Genomic DNA, 16,092 nt, shown 5'->3' with positions numbered 1-16,092 from the left:
CAGTAATCTGGAGTAACGAGGCTTCACCATTTTTGCTTAATTCAACTTAAACTGGACGCTCCTAGGAATACTGCTGCAGAAAATAATTATAGAAACAGGGAATAAGTTAATGAATCATGGATCAGAACACATGCTAAATAATATTTCCCAATCTTTTCTACATTAGTGAGTGAAGTGTTAATAGGTATTTTTTGTCAAATATGTTTAAGAAGCTAAACTTTGTTGAAATAGGTTTATTTATGGCAGAACATCTTAAAGCTACTAACCAATATAATTTATGATAATATGCAGTATGAAATCCCAGAAGAAAGATATAGTTTTTTGTGTTTTCAAATTTATTGAAAACACTACAATTTAGTAAACCCACTCACACATACATACATTACATGTATCAACTATATATTTTCAATAGAGTCATCATTTTATTTTATAACTCTTGGCTCATTTTGAATTATGCTTTGCTGCCAGTGACAAACTATCTAATTTTAGCTACTCAAACAATTAGGGGTTATTTTTCTTAAAGAGCAAGAAACCCAGAAGTAATATTGTGGCTTTAGTCAGCGGCTCACAAATGTCAGACCAAGCTCATAACAATTCTCTTGATCTTTTCCTCTTGGTTGCAAAATAACTTCTGCAGCTACAAGTACCATGGTACCATGGCTGTGTATGAAAAAAGAAAGAGGGAATTAGGAAGATGTAAGAGGGTATCAGCTTCATCTGTTCTTTATAACAACAACAACAACAACAACAACAACAAAAAAAAAAATACACGTATTTTTCAGAATTCCTGTAGCAGACATTTCCTTAGGTCTCATTATCTTATCATTGGGCTACTTAACCACATTCAACTGCTACAGAGGGCAGGAGGGCAGGTAGAGGCTTTAGGAAGCAGAGAACAGGATTCTCAAAACTGATTTAGATACTCATGTTACTTCACCTGGCCGGGGCACATCACTGCTTCAAATAAAATAGACTACCTAGAGAAGTTGGATCTTGGCCAGGCAACTAATAGTGTCTGCTATGCAGACTATATTACAAGACAAACTTACTGTAACTCATTTGCCACTTTCAAATTGTGATGAACACTGTAATGTACTGCCCACATCTCCCTTCAGGAATAAAGTCCTGATTACTCAGCTGCTGAGAGGAGGGTTACTCCAAGGAAGATAGGCCTCAAGGCATCAGCTCCTTCAGATATCACCTCGACTGAAGACATGTTCTTTTCCCAGGGCCAACCACATGCTCCCTTCCCAGGGCCAACGTCATCAATGTGGGCCTGCAAAGGCCCTACCCCTTCCTCTTCCCTTTTACTCCATTCTTCCTCGCCTCTACCAAAGGTCACCATCTTTGGAGATGGGGGTTACCTGAAGCTTCTGTTGAGACTGCATTACAACTTTACTTTTCCCCTTTGCTCAATCCTGCGTGCATCGCTTGTTTTCCACAGGGGAACTTGATTCCAACTGCCCTCTAATAAACCTCCTGCATGCTAGGAGTCCGTCTCTGAGTCTTCCTGGAGAACCCAACTTGCTATGAAAGTAGAATAGAAAATTAAATGTACTCGAAAGTGTTCCTTCCACTATTTTAGTTTCAAAGCTTATTTGGAATTTTGAAATAACTTAAAAAATAATTATTAAAGTTAAAATGTAATTTTTAAGACTGCCACATGACAATAAATTATTTGTCTTCTCAACATTGGCAAGTATGAAAATATTTACCATCTGCACCAACTATTCATTTCCCCAATTAAGCAAATATCTGATTTCATTTATAAAAATTTATTATTTTTAGAAATAGCTTTATTTTTCTGCATATAAAATTAATTATATATAGTGCTCATTGCAAAATTGCAAAACAGGTGAAAGTTTAAATAAGAAAGAAGTAATATTACCTGTAATCTTAAGACATAACATAAATCTTCGAGTGATATCTGTCTAGACTTTTAAAAAGAGTTAACAGCTGTTTCTTTGACCATTTTTTTAGTTTCAGGAAAGTCTGAGGATTTGTTCAAGCCTCCTTGCAAAATTAACTAAAAGAACTTTTAGGAATTTAGCTAGAGAAAATCCATATTAAAAGAGAATCTGGCCAAGGACTAGGCACAGGACCAAACCATACCTCCCTCATTATTGAGCCTGAGTAGTGGATAACTGGTATTTAGGAGATGCAGCTGTGTCAGAGAATTGATGCTAGTTGCATACAACTCAGAGAGCAGTGTGACTAACTTGGAAAAAAAGCTTAAGGAAATTTGTACAGCACAGGCAATGTAGTCAATAATATCATCATAACTTTGTATGGTGACAGATGGTTACTAGACTTACCGTGGTGATCAGATTGTAAGGTGTATAAATGTTGAATCACTATGTTGTATACCTGAAATTAATATAATATCGTATATCACCTATAATTTAAAGAAAGTTTAAAATTAAAACATAAAATTTTTTCAGTTAAAAAGAAGGAAATTGAGTCACTACTGATTAAAAAAAAAAAAAAAAGCTTAAGGGACCATAGAGCTGATAGTTCTCTGAGCTATGATAATCTACACATTTTCACATTTTCAGCTTCATTCCTTATGACCATGAATATTCTAGAAGCAACATGACAGGGACATTGTAAGCTGTGCCTTGGAGACTCAAGACCATGGCTATGTTGTTGTATGTGCTGGACTATTTTCTGTTTGCATCCTTAAAACTAAATGAACCCGGTGCTGGATGAAGCCTGATGTATCCTATGAATTTAATTTTTAAGCTGAACTCTAAATAATTATAGCTAGCATAAACAGACATCTTTATTATCACACAAATAATTCAGCACTATCTTCTCATCATAAAAGATTTAAATAATGCAGAATTTCATAGAGTCTCCTTCTCTGCGATCTCCCTCTTCTCTTATTTTTAGTTACTAATTTAATTTCCTTATTTTGCAAAGGTCATTCAAGTTTTCTATTATTTCTCAAGTCAGTTTTGGTAATTTGCATCTTTCTAGGAATTTATCCATTTTATTCGTGTTAAATTTGTAGGCATATGAAGTTGTTCATCTTTTCTTATAATTCTTGTAATTCCTATAAGGTCTGTACTTATGTTTACCAATTTTATTCATCGTTACAGGGAACCAGCTTTTGGTTTCATTGATATTTTCTATTGTTTTTATGTGTTTATTCCACTGATTCCTGCTTTGGTCTTTATTTTTTATTCTTTCTACTTTAAGTTTACCTTTGTTTTTGTTTGTCAAGGTAGAAAATAAGATTATCGATTTAGACCTTTCTTCTTTAAATATGTAAGTATTTTACAATCTATATTTCCTTCTAAGTATCGCGTCAGCTGTATCCCATAATTCTGATGTGCTTTTGTTTTCATTCAGTTTAAAGTATTTTGCAATTTCCCTTGCGGGTCTTCTTGACCATCAGTTATTTAGAAGCCTGTTGTTTATTTTCCAAAAATTTGAGAATTTCCGAAAAACCTTTCTATTGTTGATTTCTAATTTAATTCCATTATCATAAAAGTACTTGGTGTAATTTCAATCCCTTTAATTTTTGTGAGACTGGCCTTATGAAATAGCATATACTAGTCTATCTTAAAAATTGTTTCATGTGTGCTTAAAAATAATGTGCATTTTGTTGTTGATATGTGGAGAGGCGTCTTTAAACGTCATTTAGGTCCTTTTGATGATGTTCAAGGCTTCCATATCCTTACTCATTTTCTCTCTACTTCTATCACTGAGACAGGAGTAGCTAAATCTCCAACTGTGACTGTTGTATTTTTTATTTTTCCTTAACTTCTGTCAGTCTTTACTTCATTTGGGGGTTATGTTGTTATAAGCATATATATTTATATTATATGTTTCTGATGTATTAACTCTTTTATCATTATAAATCGTTGTCAACAAAATCATTGCTAGTAATAATCTTTGTCTCAAGGAATATTTCATCTCATATTAATATAGCCATTCTAACTCTATTATGGTTACTGTATGCATGCATTTTTTTTTCTCATTTTTTTACCCTCACCTATCTGTACCTTCGAATTTTAGGTATTTCTTTTGTAGACAGAGAGTAAGATCTTGTTTTTTTTAACTCCATTCTACCTCTGCCTTTTGAATGGAGTATTATTGTCATATATATAAAACCTTTATATATATCACAAAACATAATAATGTAATAGAGTTATGGCTTTAAAAAATCTTCTGATTTTAAAGAAATTAAGACAGAAAAATTATACATAAATGTTATAGTCTTTTCATTTACTCATGTGTTTCTGATGACTTTCATTCCTTCCTGTGGATCTGAGTTACTATCTGTAATTTCCTTCAGCCTGTAGGATTTACCTTGTTTTTTCCTTTAAGTCAGATCTGCAGTGAAAATTCTATCAATATTTGTTCTATCAATTTTTGTTCATCTAGGAATATCTTTATTTTGCTTTTTTTAGAAAAGATAATTCCACTAGGCTATAGAATTCTTTTTCAACTGTTTTTTCTTTCAATACTTTGAATACATAATTCCTCTTTTTTGTGGCCTCCATTATTTCTTATGAGACATTAACCATCAATCACATTGTCATTTCCTTCTATGAAATGAGTTGTTTTCTCTCACTGCTTTCAAGATTTTCTCTTTCCTTTGGCTTTTATGAATTTGCATATAATGTGTCTAGTTGCATTTTTGTGCACGTTATATTTTCTTGGTGTTCATTGAACTTCTTGGGTCTGGAAATAAATGTTTCTCATCAAAATGAGAAGTTTTCAGCCATTATATTTTGAATAATTTTTTGCCTCTTTCTCTGCCCTCCTTTCATGACTCCCAATAAATATATGCTGGAATGATTTACTTGTGCAGATCTCTGAAACTGTATTACTTTTTTTAAATTTCTTTTCTTTTTGTTCTTTGAATTAGATAATTTTTATTGATCTATTTTCTAATGCACTAAGGTTTCTACTATTTCACACCTGCTGTTGAGTTCACCTAGTGAATTTTTTATTTCAGTTATTATACTTTTCAACTCTAGAATTTCCATTTGATTCTTTCATGTGGGTTCTCAAGAGTCAATTTCTCTTGACTGCTTTTTTCCTCCTGTGTATGAGTTGCACTCTTCTGTGTCTTAGCATGTCTTATAATGGTTGTGTGAAAATAAAAACTTTGGATAACATATTGTAGCATCTGCGCATTCTGTTTTATTTTTCTAAGGCTCATTTGTATTGTGGGTTTTTGTTATTATTTTGTTTCTTTGTCATAGTAACTTCTTGAACTTAAACCACACTAGAGCCAATGATGTGTCTGCTCAGTTTTTTTTTTTTTTCTTCTCCTTAGCATTCCTTTCTGGGGCTCTCCCTCTGCATAGTTAAGTGGTCAGCCAACAATTTGAGCAGATACCTTAATTCTCTAAGTCTTCCTCAGACATTGATGATTGAGATATGTGTGTGTTGAAGAATACCTTCAAAGTTGCAGCCAGTTCTGAAATCTACATTGGCTTTCATTTGTCCCAGGTCCCTCTTAGGTCTCCCAGACACTTTGCATAGTTTAGCAGTTGGACAGGAATGAGCGAAGAGCTTATCTCAGTGCTGTTATGGATCTCACCGTTAAATTTGTGCCTGGCATGTCACTGGTTCTAATGCAAGGTCTGAAACCTTGGACTAACAAAATCGTGGTCTTTCTCCACTCATTCTGTAATGAGGCTGCCATTTTTAACCGGCAATATATGGGGTTTTCACACCCATCTTTCTCCTTGCTCTTCTTGATTCTCCTTTCCTCTCAAATCAAGTCGACCACCTCTGGTTTTAAAGCTATTGTTTTTTGCTGCTGTTTTCAAGCCTGTAACTTACCAAGCAACAAAGGGTCAAGGAAGAGAGGGAGATGAGAGCAGCTGAGGCCAGAAAATCATGAACTGCTGCCATTCATACCTAAAACTGTAGCAATTTCCCAAGAATAAGCATTTTTAAATTTTCAGATGGTGGTTTTAGGCATTTTCTCCCTTGCTTTGTACTTGTTTCTTTGCCAAGTAGAATTCTATAACCTCTTCACATCGCTGTTAGAAGATCTCCCTCCTTTTGACTTTTAAAACACACATTTGATTTTGATAAAAATATGATCAGATGATTCAATAACTATTAACAGAATAATATACCTATATCTTTTTAAATGTCTATATTGGCTCTATAATTAAATCTATATCTAATTATATACCTTACTTCTATCTCAAGCCAAGTCAGCATAATGTTCAATATCAAAACACTACAAACATTCCCAATAGTAAAGAGTTGGCACTTTTTATGGGAGAATCCTTATTACTTTCTCAGTTCCTTGAGAATTTGCCTATTTGATGTCTGTTTTGAGGTCAGTTTTGGAAATTTATATTTTTCTAAGTAATCTTATTTTCAACTAAGTCTTCAAATATATTTTCCTGGAGTTAAACAAAATCCTCCTCATAATTTTGTCAATTTCCTCTTTATTATAAATTATTTTTCATATCTTTATTTTTTATTTTTTATTTGTACTTTCTCCATTTTAACTAGATTTGGATGGTTAATAATTTATCAATTTTAATATTAAAGTTTCAAAGAACTAGCTTTTAGATCTATTTATTAATTTCACTATTTTTTTATTTTCTAATTCATTAATTATTTCTTTTATTTTAACTGTATTCTACATTTTTTTGGATTTATTTTATAGTTATATAACTAGCTTATTAAGTTGGATGTTTAATTTTTATTCCTTTTTATTAATAACTTAAAGTTATAATTTTTTTTCTGAGCTCTACTTAAACTTAGCCCGTAAGTTGATAGCATAAAGAAATATTGTATGCCGTTTACTTAAATACACCAATTGTTAACATTTCCTACCTTTTGCTTTATATTTATCATTTGCTTGCTCTCTCTGCACATAGATTTATAAATTGCAGATATTATGCCTTTTTTAATCTAAATACCTTATTATGTATTTCCTAAAATCAAGGAATTTCTATTCCATGACCACTGTACTATTATCAAAAATCAATAAAATTAACATTGACATAATATCATTGCCTAATTGGCAGTCCATATTCAAATTTTAACAATTATTCCAATAATGTTCTTTATACTTTTTCCCCAAATCCTAGGATTAAATAAAAAATCATGTGTTGCCTTTACTTGTCATGCCTCTTTAGTCTGCTGTAATCTAGAATAGTTAATCAGCATATTTTGGTCTTTGACCTTGATGTTTTTGAGGTCTATGAACCAGTTATTTTGTAGTATACTTCTCAGTTTTGGCTTGTTTGATATTCCTCATGATTGATTAAAGCTTTGCATTTATCATGAGAATTCTTGAAAAATATTACTCGGTGTACTATGGTAGGAGATACATGATTTTAGTTTGTTCCATTATTCATAACCTTAACTTTGATACTTAGTTAAGGTTATTTCTGCTGGGTTTCTCTACCAAGAGATTTACATTTTTCCTTTTAAATTAATAAATAATATGAATTTTTTTTCAAGTTTGTAATTTTGAGGTAGGTAAATATCTCCTTTGCTTATTAATCATTCACCTACTAGTTTAACAACTATACAATTTTTTTCTGACTCGGTTATTAATTTGATAGTTTTAAAATGGTGGATTTTCTAACTCCATTTCTTCTACATTTATTAGTTTGCACTCTAAGGAACAATTTTCCCTTTTTATTTAGTCATTTATTTATTTATTTGTTTATTTATTAACATGGACACATGGATTCTTATTTTTTCTTTTTCCTATCTCCAAATTTTTAACATTAGATTTATCGAGATATATTTTATGTACAGCAGAAATGAATCATTTTAAGTTTTTTCTCAAAAATGTTCCATTGTATCCTTTTGCAATCTCTTTCCTAACCTCTAGTCCCAAAACTTACTGATCTCATTTGTTCTGGTTTTAATTTTAATTTTTAATTTTTTGTTGCCAGTATAAAAAATACAAATAATTTTTATATATTAATATTATATTCTGAAACTCTGCAATACCTGCTAATTAGTTCTAGCTGTTTTTTTTGTAGATTCTATAGAATCATATCATCTGTGAGTAATGCAGTTTTACTTCCTTTTCAATCCAGATGTATTTAATTTATTTTTCTTATTATATTGCTTGAGCTAGAAGCTGCAGTACAATGTTGAAAAGTACTGAAATTCAATTGAATATATATATATCTTTTATTTATAAACGTATACTCTTCTTTTCCTTATACCTATATTAGGGGAAAACATTCAGTAATTGACAAGAATTATGTCTTTAATCATTGATTAAGGGTTATGTGAGTTGTAGGTTTTTTGTAAGTATTCTTATTATGTAGAGGAAGTTCCTTTCTATTCCTAGTTCCCTGAGAATTTTATTTTTTCAGTTTGGAATGCATGGTGGGACTTTGTCAAGTAGTTTTTCTGCCTTTATTGAAATGATCACATGGTTGTTTTTTGGTTTTGAGGTTTTTTTAGTCTGTTAATCTGATTACTTAGATTGATTGATTTTCTACTGTAATAGTGAATAAATCCCACTTATTCATGATATATTATCATTTTAATATATTGCTAGATTAAATTTGCTAAAATTTTGTTTAAAATTTTCCATCTAACTTTGTGAGGAACAATTTGCAAAAGAGATTGCAAAAGGATAATTTTATTGATTTTTGATTTTGTAGTTTTCTTATAATGTGTTTATCTAATTGTGTTATCCAATTAATTCTGACAGCATCAACATATAGTACTTATTGAGAATTTCATATGTAGCAGATACTGTGTTAAGTAATTTATATATATTTTTAAACCTTTATATTTGATACTATTTCAGACTTTACAAAACAATTGCAAGAATGGTACAAAGTATTCTCATATACCTTTAATTCTGATTCTTCAAATAATAACCATCTGCCACATTGCTTTTGCTCTCGCACTTGCTCGCTTGTTGTGTGTGTGTGTGTGTGTGTGTGTGTGTTTATATGTGTCCAAGTTTTTTCACTTTAAAGATTTATATCTTGTGTAAACTCTGGAAAATTTTCAAATGTAGTTTCTTCTATTATATCCTCTATTACATCATTTTAATACAATCTCTAGATAAATTTTATCTTTTGTTTTGTTTTATTATGGCAGAACCAGCTTAATATTATTTGGGACATTTCTGGTACTATGTTAGGGTCAAAAACTTTGCCCTGATGAATCTAGTTAAAAATCTCAAAATTAATTGTTCTTATTTACTCTTTTGTGGTCTGGGAATAAGTTTACTTATAAAATTATAAAGTCCATGTCTGACAGGACAGATAGCACTTTTTAAAATTAAGTTCATTCTCAACACTCCTTACTCACATATTTATCACTCTAGATCCCCTGTCTGGTCTTCACCCCCTGTTGACCCACGGGAGGCTGACTTCTACGAACTGCATCAGGAGGGCTCCATTTCCCTCTGACTTCACTGGGCTTGGCCAATGAGGAAAATGGGCGGGAGAATGGAGGTTAGAGAACAAAATTGGGAATTTTTTCTACAACTCCCTCCTTGCTTAGTGATAACTGGCAATGACTGGGTTTTTTGTTTTTTGTTTCTTAAACTGAAGGCCATAGTTCCTGTCAGACAGTCCTTTCTTACAGCTATATATCTCATTGGGTTCTAGTAACTGATACTCCTCTAGTACTTTCAAGTCAAGGAGTTGTCATGGATTCCCTCTGGTGTTAACATGGAAGTGCTTTATTATATCTTGTTCTTCCCATTAGTCCTGCCTGCATCTCTGGAAATAGTCCCTTCATTAAACGTATTCAATTACCTCTTTTGAATGATGTATCGGTTTCTAGCCAGGACCCTGACTGTTGCATCATTTTTCGGTGTCCCTTCTCCCACTCTATGTTCCTAGTCCCTAGGGTTCTCCAACTAGAGTTTGCCTTCTCCTAGTAATTTCCTAGCCCCAAATCTCTTAATTTGTTCAAAATTTAATCTACTGTGTAAATTATTTAATGGAGAATTCGTTAGAACTAGTATCACTGTATAAGCTATTCTGAGGATGCTAACTGTGTTACCTGTCCTGGGGCATTTGAATTTATGGGTTCATTCCTTTAAATCTCAAGCAAAATACTTCTCTAGAGATGGAAATTAATATGTAAGTGGTAAAGTTGATATTTTCTGTGCTGTTTCTCAAGTAAGCCAGGCTCTGTATATGGGAGGAGGCCAGAAGAAAAGAGCCAATTCAATAGGAACAAAAAGTTGCTCGATACAGTGTTTCCTAAACAAAAGTACTACCAAATCTGCCAAATTTATGAAAAAAATGAAGGTATGTTTCTCTTGGGTAATAATTTTTGAAAATATTGCCTACTCTTGAGAAGAGAAGTTACATATTAGCTCACTAAAGCCATGAAAAGTACTATAGTATATATATTGATTTTACTTTGTTTGAGCCAGTTATATTTCAAATACAATCACAATTTCTCAGAATGCTTTGACTTTGCTAATAGCACTCATTCGAGGACATCATATAGAAATCTATGTAATGAAGCAAATTGTTTTCTTCTAGAAAATTTAGATACTTAAGCCTTTCATATGTAGGAAAATAGACTGTACCTGCTTTTAGCCATTTCTCTCTTATTTCTGAATTTTTATTATCTACTCTATTAATTTAGTGTTTGCTTTTTTAAGAATTCTGATTCTGTAAGCCTATAATAAGTGTAATAAAAAGATCTAAGAATCTTATGTCAAATTCATATATTGTTCTATTGCTTTTAACTTATTTTTTCTTTTCCATCTGAATAATTATGTTTTCTGGAGGATCTTATAGTGTAAAGACAATAAAAATATGAATCATTAATATAGTCTAATCAGATGCAATTGTAACAACATAATTAACTTTGAATAATTCCACATTTTAAAATAGCATAATTGAAAGTACAGAGCCCTTCCTCTTCTGTCTTTCATAAAGTTGTTTATTTTGTACTAGCTTCAGTCTTACTAAAGAATGATTCACAAAAAAGAATCACAGATTTTTAAACATAAAACAAAAGTATTATAAAGAGCTTTTAAAATAAGGAAACATCTTTTATTCCAACTATAAAAGTTGTGCATGTTATTGTAAATAATTTAAACAATAAACAAATATATAAAATGTAAAGTCAAAATCTCCGGAAATCCCTTGCTAACAACTACTCTTTACAGTTTGGAGCCCTTTGAATTAAATAAAAAAAAAAAAGAAATAAAATGTATGTATGTGTGTATAATATATATATTTGTGTGTATATATATGTGTGTTTATGTACATTGAGAGATAAATACACTATAGTGATAAATATTAATTATAAAATAATAGATGACTGAAATACTGCCATTTGTGACAACATGGATGGAACTCGAGATAATCATGCTAAGTGAAATAAGCCAGAGAGAAAAAGTTGAAAATCACATGATATCACTTATATGTGGGATATGAACCTAAAAGCAACAAATGAGCAGGACAAACAGAGACTCATGGACATAGACTATAGACTAGTAACCACCAGAGGACTATAGAGTAGTGGTTACTAGTAGGGTAGGGGAGGACGGGGGAAGTGGATGGGGTAAAGGGGATCAAATATAGAGGGGTAAGGAGAGGGTGAAGTGGGTAAAGGGGATCAAATATATGGTAACAAGGAAATTGGACTTTGGGTGGTAAACACACAATAGAATATACAGATGCCAAATGATAATGTACACCTGAAAATTATATGATTGTATTAACCAATGTTACCCCGATAAACTTAATTTAAAAAAATAAATAAATTGAGCTCAAAAAAAAAATAATAGATGACTGAGCTTCTAGTCAAAATGGCAAAGTATGTAAACACTATGCTTGCCGCCTCTCACAACCACATCAAAATTACAACTAAACTATGGAACAATCATTATTGGGAGTAGCCTGAAGTCTAGCTGAAAAGAAGTCCTACAACTGGAGACATACAGAAGAAGCCATTTTCAGACTGGTGGGAAGGGCAGAAATGCAGAATGGGTTGGTTTCGCACCCATCTATGGCAGTTGAGGATGGGGAGGGATATCTCGGCTGTGTAGGTCTCCCTGGAGGAGCAACAGGTCCCATCCATATTCCAGGTTCCCCAGCCCAGGGTTCCAGTGCCAGGAAGAGAAATCTCCACAACTTCTGGCTGTGAAAACTAGCAGAGATTACTGCTGAGTGAGATAGAAGATGCCTGAAGTCGCAGACATTTCTTTAAAAGGGCCTGTGCTTGCTCACTGACAAACTCACTTTCTCTGAGTTCCAGCACTTGGGCAGCAGCTTGAAGGGCTCCAGGGACATACAGAGAGGAACTGAGTTGTCCAGCTTCTGAACAAGTCTTGGAGGGGCAGCTTTCTTCCAGAGAGAAGCCATTTTTCCTTTGTTGAGCTCTTCTCCGATCCAGCATGCAGACCCAGGTGGCTGCCATATTTGAGTCTCCATCAACTTGGCTAACACTGGTCACTCTGCCCTGGAGATTCCCTGAGACCTTGCCTCGTCCAACTTGCAGGCCCACTGAAGCTACCTCCAGTGGCTATTCCATACAAATAGCCTGATTTAGCCCATGCTGCAAACATTTCTAAAATCTCTCAAAGGTTTGCAATACCTAAACGAACAGCATTTGGCCTCCATGTGCCCATATATCTTGCTGAGCAGCCCCAAGTCCAGCACTAACAGCAGCCAGCCTCCATTTGTGACTCAGCATCTTGTGGCACTTCCAAGCCCAGCATAGATGGTGGCCATCTGCAGATTGCTTGGTGATTCTTGCCAGGTGGCCTTGGGCAGGGCACAGGTTACAGCTGAATTTGGCCTGTGGCTAGGACCCTCCCAGAAGGCCCAGGGGCCAGCAACACCAAGTGACCAGCTCCAGACAAGCTGGAACACCACCAGGGCTGCATCCTAGGACGACACACCCAAAGGGCATATTTGTCAGGCACCAGAGCTCTGCTGAAGTGAATTGTGCTCCATAGGATCAGCTCCTCACAGGCCGGTACTCACAACCAATCAGTCCGAGGGTCAATCCCTCCAATTAATGTGCAAACAGTAACTAAAACTCAACTACAATAGGAGGGCACACACAACACATTCAAGGGACATACCTGGAGAACCCCACTCAGGTGACCAGGGAGAACTGCCACTGAACCCCACAGGACAGGACACCTGTATGTAGTAATAAAACCACTCTACTAAAACCAGGAGACATAGCAGCCCTCTCTAATATATAGAAACAAACACAGGGAGGCAACTAAAATGGGGTGGCAAAGAAACATGTCTGGAATGAAAAAGCAAAACAAAACTCCAGAAAAAGAACTAAACAAAATGGAGACAAGCAGCAGTCTTCCAGATGCAGAGTTCAAAACACTGATCATAAAGATGCTCAATGAACTTAGGGGATGAACTCAGTGATAACTTTAACAAAGGTATAGAAAACATAAAAATATAGGCAGAAAACATAAGAAGGAACCAGTCAGAAATTAAGAATACATTGGAGGGAATCAACGGTAGATAAGATAAAGCAGAAAACTGAATCAGTGATTTAGAAGGTAAGGTAGTAGAAAGCACCCAATCAGGACAGCAACAAGAAAAAAGAATTAAAAAAAAAAAGTGAGGATAGTTTAATTAGACTCTAGGACAACATCAAGTATATCAACATTCACATCATAGGGGTGCCAGAAGGAGAAGAGAGAGAGCAAGAAATTGAAAACCTGTTTGCAGAAAGAATGATGGAAAATTTCTCTAACCTGGTGAAGGAAATAGTCATACAAGCCCAGGAAGTGCAGAGTCCCAAATAAGAGGAACTCAAAGAGGCCCACACCAAAGATTAAAGACAAAGGGAGAATGTCAAAAACAGCAAGAGAAAAACAGTTAGTTACCTAAAAGGGAGCTCCCATAAGACTGTCAGCTGATTTCTCGGTAGCAAATTTGCAGGGCAGAAGGGATTGACAGGTAATAGTCAAAGTGATGAAATGCAAGCACCTACAACCAAGACTGCTCTACCCAGCAAAGCTATCATTTAGAATCAAAAGACAGATAAAGAGCTTCCTAGACAAGAAAAAGTTAAAGGAGTTCATCAACATTAAGCCACTATACCAGAAATGTTAAAGGGACTTCTTTAAGAAGAAGAAAAAGAAAAAAGATTAAAAATACAACTAATAAAATGGTAATAACTATACATCTATCAACAACTACTTTAAGTATAAATTGATTAAATGTTCCAATCAAAAGATAGGGTGTTTAAATGGATACGAAAACAAGACTGCTACATAGCTGCCTACAAGAGACTCACTTCAGATCGAAAGATGCATAGACTGAAAGTAAAGGGATGGAAAAATATATATTATAAAAATGTTAACAAACAATCAAAAGCTAAGGAGCAATAATTATACTAGACAAAATAAACTAAAACAAAGGCTATAAAACAAGAGACAAAGAAGGACCCAGTAATCCAACTTCTAGATATTTATTCGAACAAACCCAAAACACTACTTAAAAGGGACATGTGAATTCATATGTTCATTGGAGCATTATTTACAATAACAAGATATAGAGGCAACCTGGGTGTCCATCAATAGATGCATGGATAAAGAAGAGGTAGTACATATATCAAATGGAATAGTTCTCAGTCATGAAAAAAAAGAATGAAATCTTGCCACCTTCAACAACATGGGTAGAGGGTATTGTGCTGAGAGGAGTATGTCAGACAGAGAAAGGCAAATGTCATCTCTATGGGGTCTAAAGAACAAAATAAAGAAAAGAGAAACAAACTCATAGCTACAGAGAATATTTTGATGGTTGCCAAATGGGAGAGAGGTTGAGGGATGGGTAAAAAGGAGGAAGGCATTGAGAAGTACAAATTTGTAGTTATAGAATAGCCATGGGGATATAAAGTATAACATGAGGAACATAATCAATAATATTGTAATAACTATGTATGATATCAGATGGATACTAGATTTATTGGGGTGTCCACATTGTAAATTATATAAATGTCTAATCACCATGTTGTACACTTGAAACTAATATAATATTATATGCCAACTGTAATTAAAAAAATTAAAAAATATTTTAAAAAGTAATAGAGTGAAGAAAATTGTGAAATAAATAAATAAATAAATAATAGATGACATTAAAAAGAAGGATTTGAAAACTGGGCCTCTTTTTGTACTCTATGACCCATTTTTCTGACTGTGAAAGCTCTGAATGGCCATTTTGATATGTTTTTCATTTTCTTTTTGGCAACAAGACCTTAATTTTGTTGGCCTTAAAATTCTCATTTCTTGACAGGTGCCCATCAAACTCACATACTTTCTCCTAAAGTTTCCTACATTTTTAACTGCTTCAAGTTTGTCAGGACAGTTCTGCTTAGTCTAGCTATCTTCTAAACTTCATTTGGATAACCCCTCTCATTAAAAAAGTACTACAGAACCTCATGTTTATTTATCATTTGACCATGGTTCATGAAGCTATTATTTAAATCTCTGAATGTGCTTTCTAATGTATTTCATAACAAACTTGTAGGCTTTTTTATATTCTGATAATGTCTCCATGTGCTCATCCATCTATATTTAATGAAAAGGAATCATTTTTTTTCCTAGCAAATTTCAAACATCTGTGGAGCTATCTAATGCACAAATATGGACTTTCTGGGTGACCTTGGAAATCTTGCTCTATCTCCTGAATATATAAATCTCTTGAACAGGGAACACTGTAATGTTGATCACTTTTCAAAAATATCATAATAATTGGAAATTGTGAAGTAGTTCGCATTTACCAGCCTAAGCTTTACTGTTTTGAAAACACCAAGCATCATGTTCATTAACTCTTTTATGCCATTAGATAATTACTCAACGTGTACCACAGCCTGTTTTATTGATCTGAAGAGGAAAGGTATGTTATTTCTCGGTCTCTGCATGTCTCCTATGCTCTTGCCTTCCCCAGATCTCTGCAGTCTTGTATGTATAAGGTTACAGACTTGAGGCAGGGAAACCCTTCAGGCACTTTCAACTGGTGGGTTTAGTTTGAGTCTCTCCTTTGTTGAGTTGTCTGGGGAGGTACACCTCCCTCCTGGGATAACCACAGAATTTCTGCATTTTTACCTGAATCATTCTTATTGCGTCTGAACTTCTCCATATCCAAAGCAAAATAATGAACA

General features: G+C 33.7%; 1 long non-coding RNA gene across 1 annotated transcript in view; it reads right to left on the bottom strand.

Annotated features, from left to right (window-relative positions):
* Nucleotides 1-225: 225 nt before the first annotated feature.
* The window catches only part of LOC111734649, a 67,715-nt gene continuing 51,848 nt past the window's right edge, over nucleotides 226-16,092 (bottom strand). The window contains exons 2-3 of the long non-coding RNA XR_002778538.1: nucleotides 1,365-1,527; nucleotides 226-660 (exon numbers count right to left, since the gene is read on the bottom strand). This is a non-coding gene — a long non-coding RNA (uncharacterized LOC111734649). The remainder of the gene's footprint in view (nucleotides 661-1,364; nucleotides 1,528-16,092) is intronic.

Source organism: Pteropus vampyrus, unplaced genomic scaffold, assembly GCF_000151845.1.
Source record: "Pteropus vampyrus isolate Shadow unplaced genomic scaffold, Pvam_2.0 Scaffold1, whole genome shotgun sequence".
NCBI classification, from domain to species: Eukaryota; Metazoa; Chordata; class Mammalia; order Chiroptera; family Pteropodidae; genus Pteropus; species Pteropus vampyrus.
Note: the sequence above shows the minus strand (reverse complement) of the source record. Positions and strands in the feature narration are given on the sequence as shown.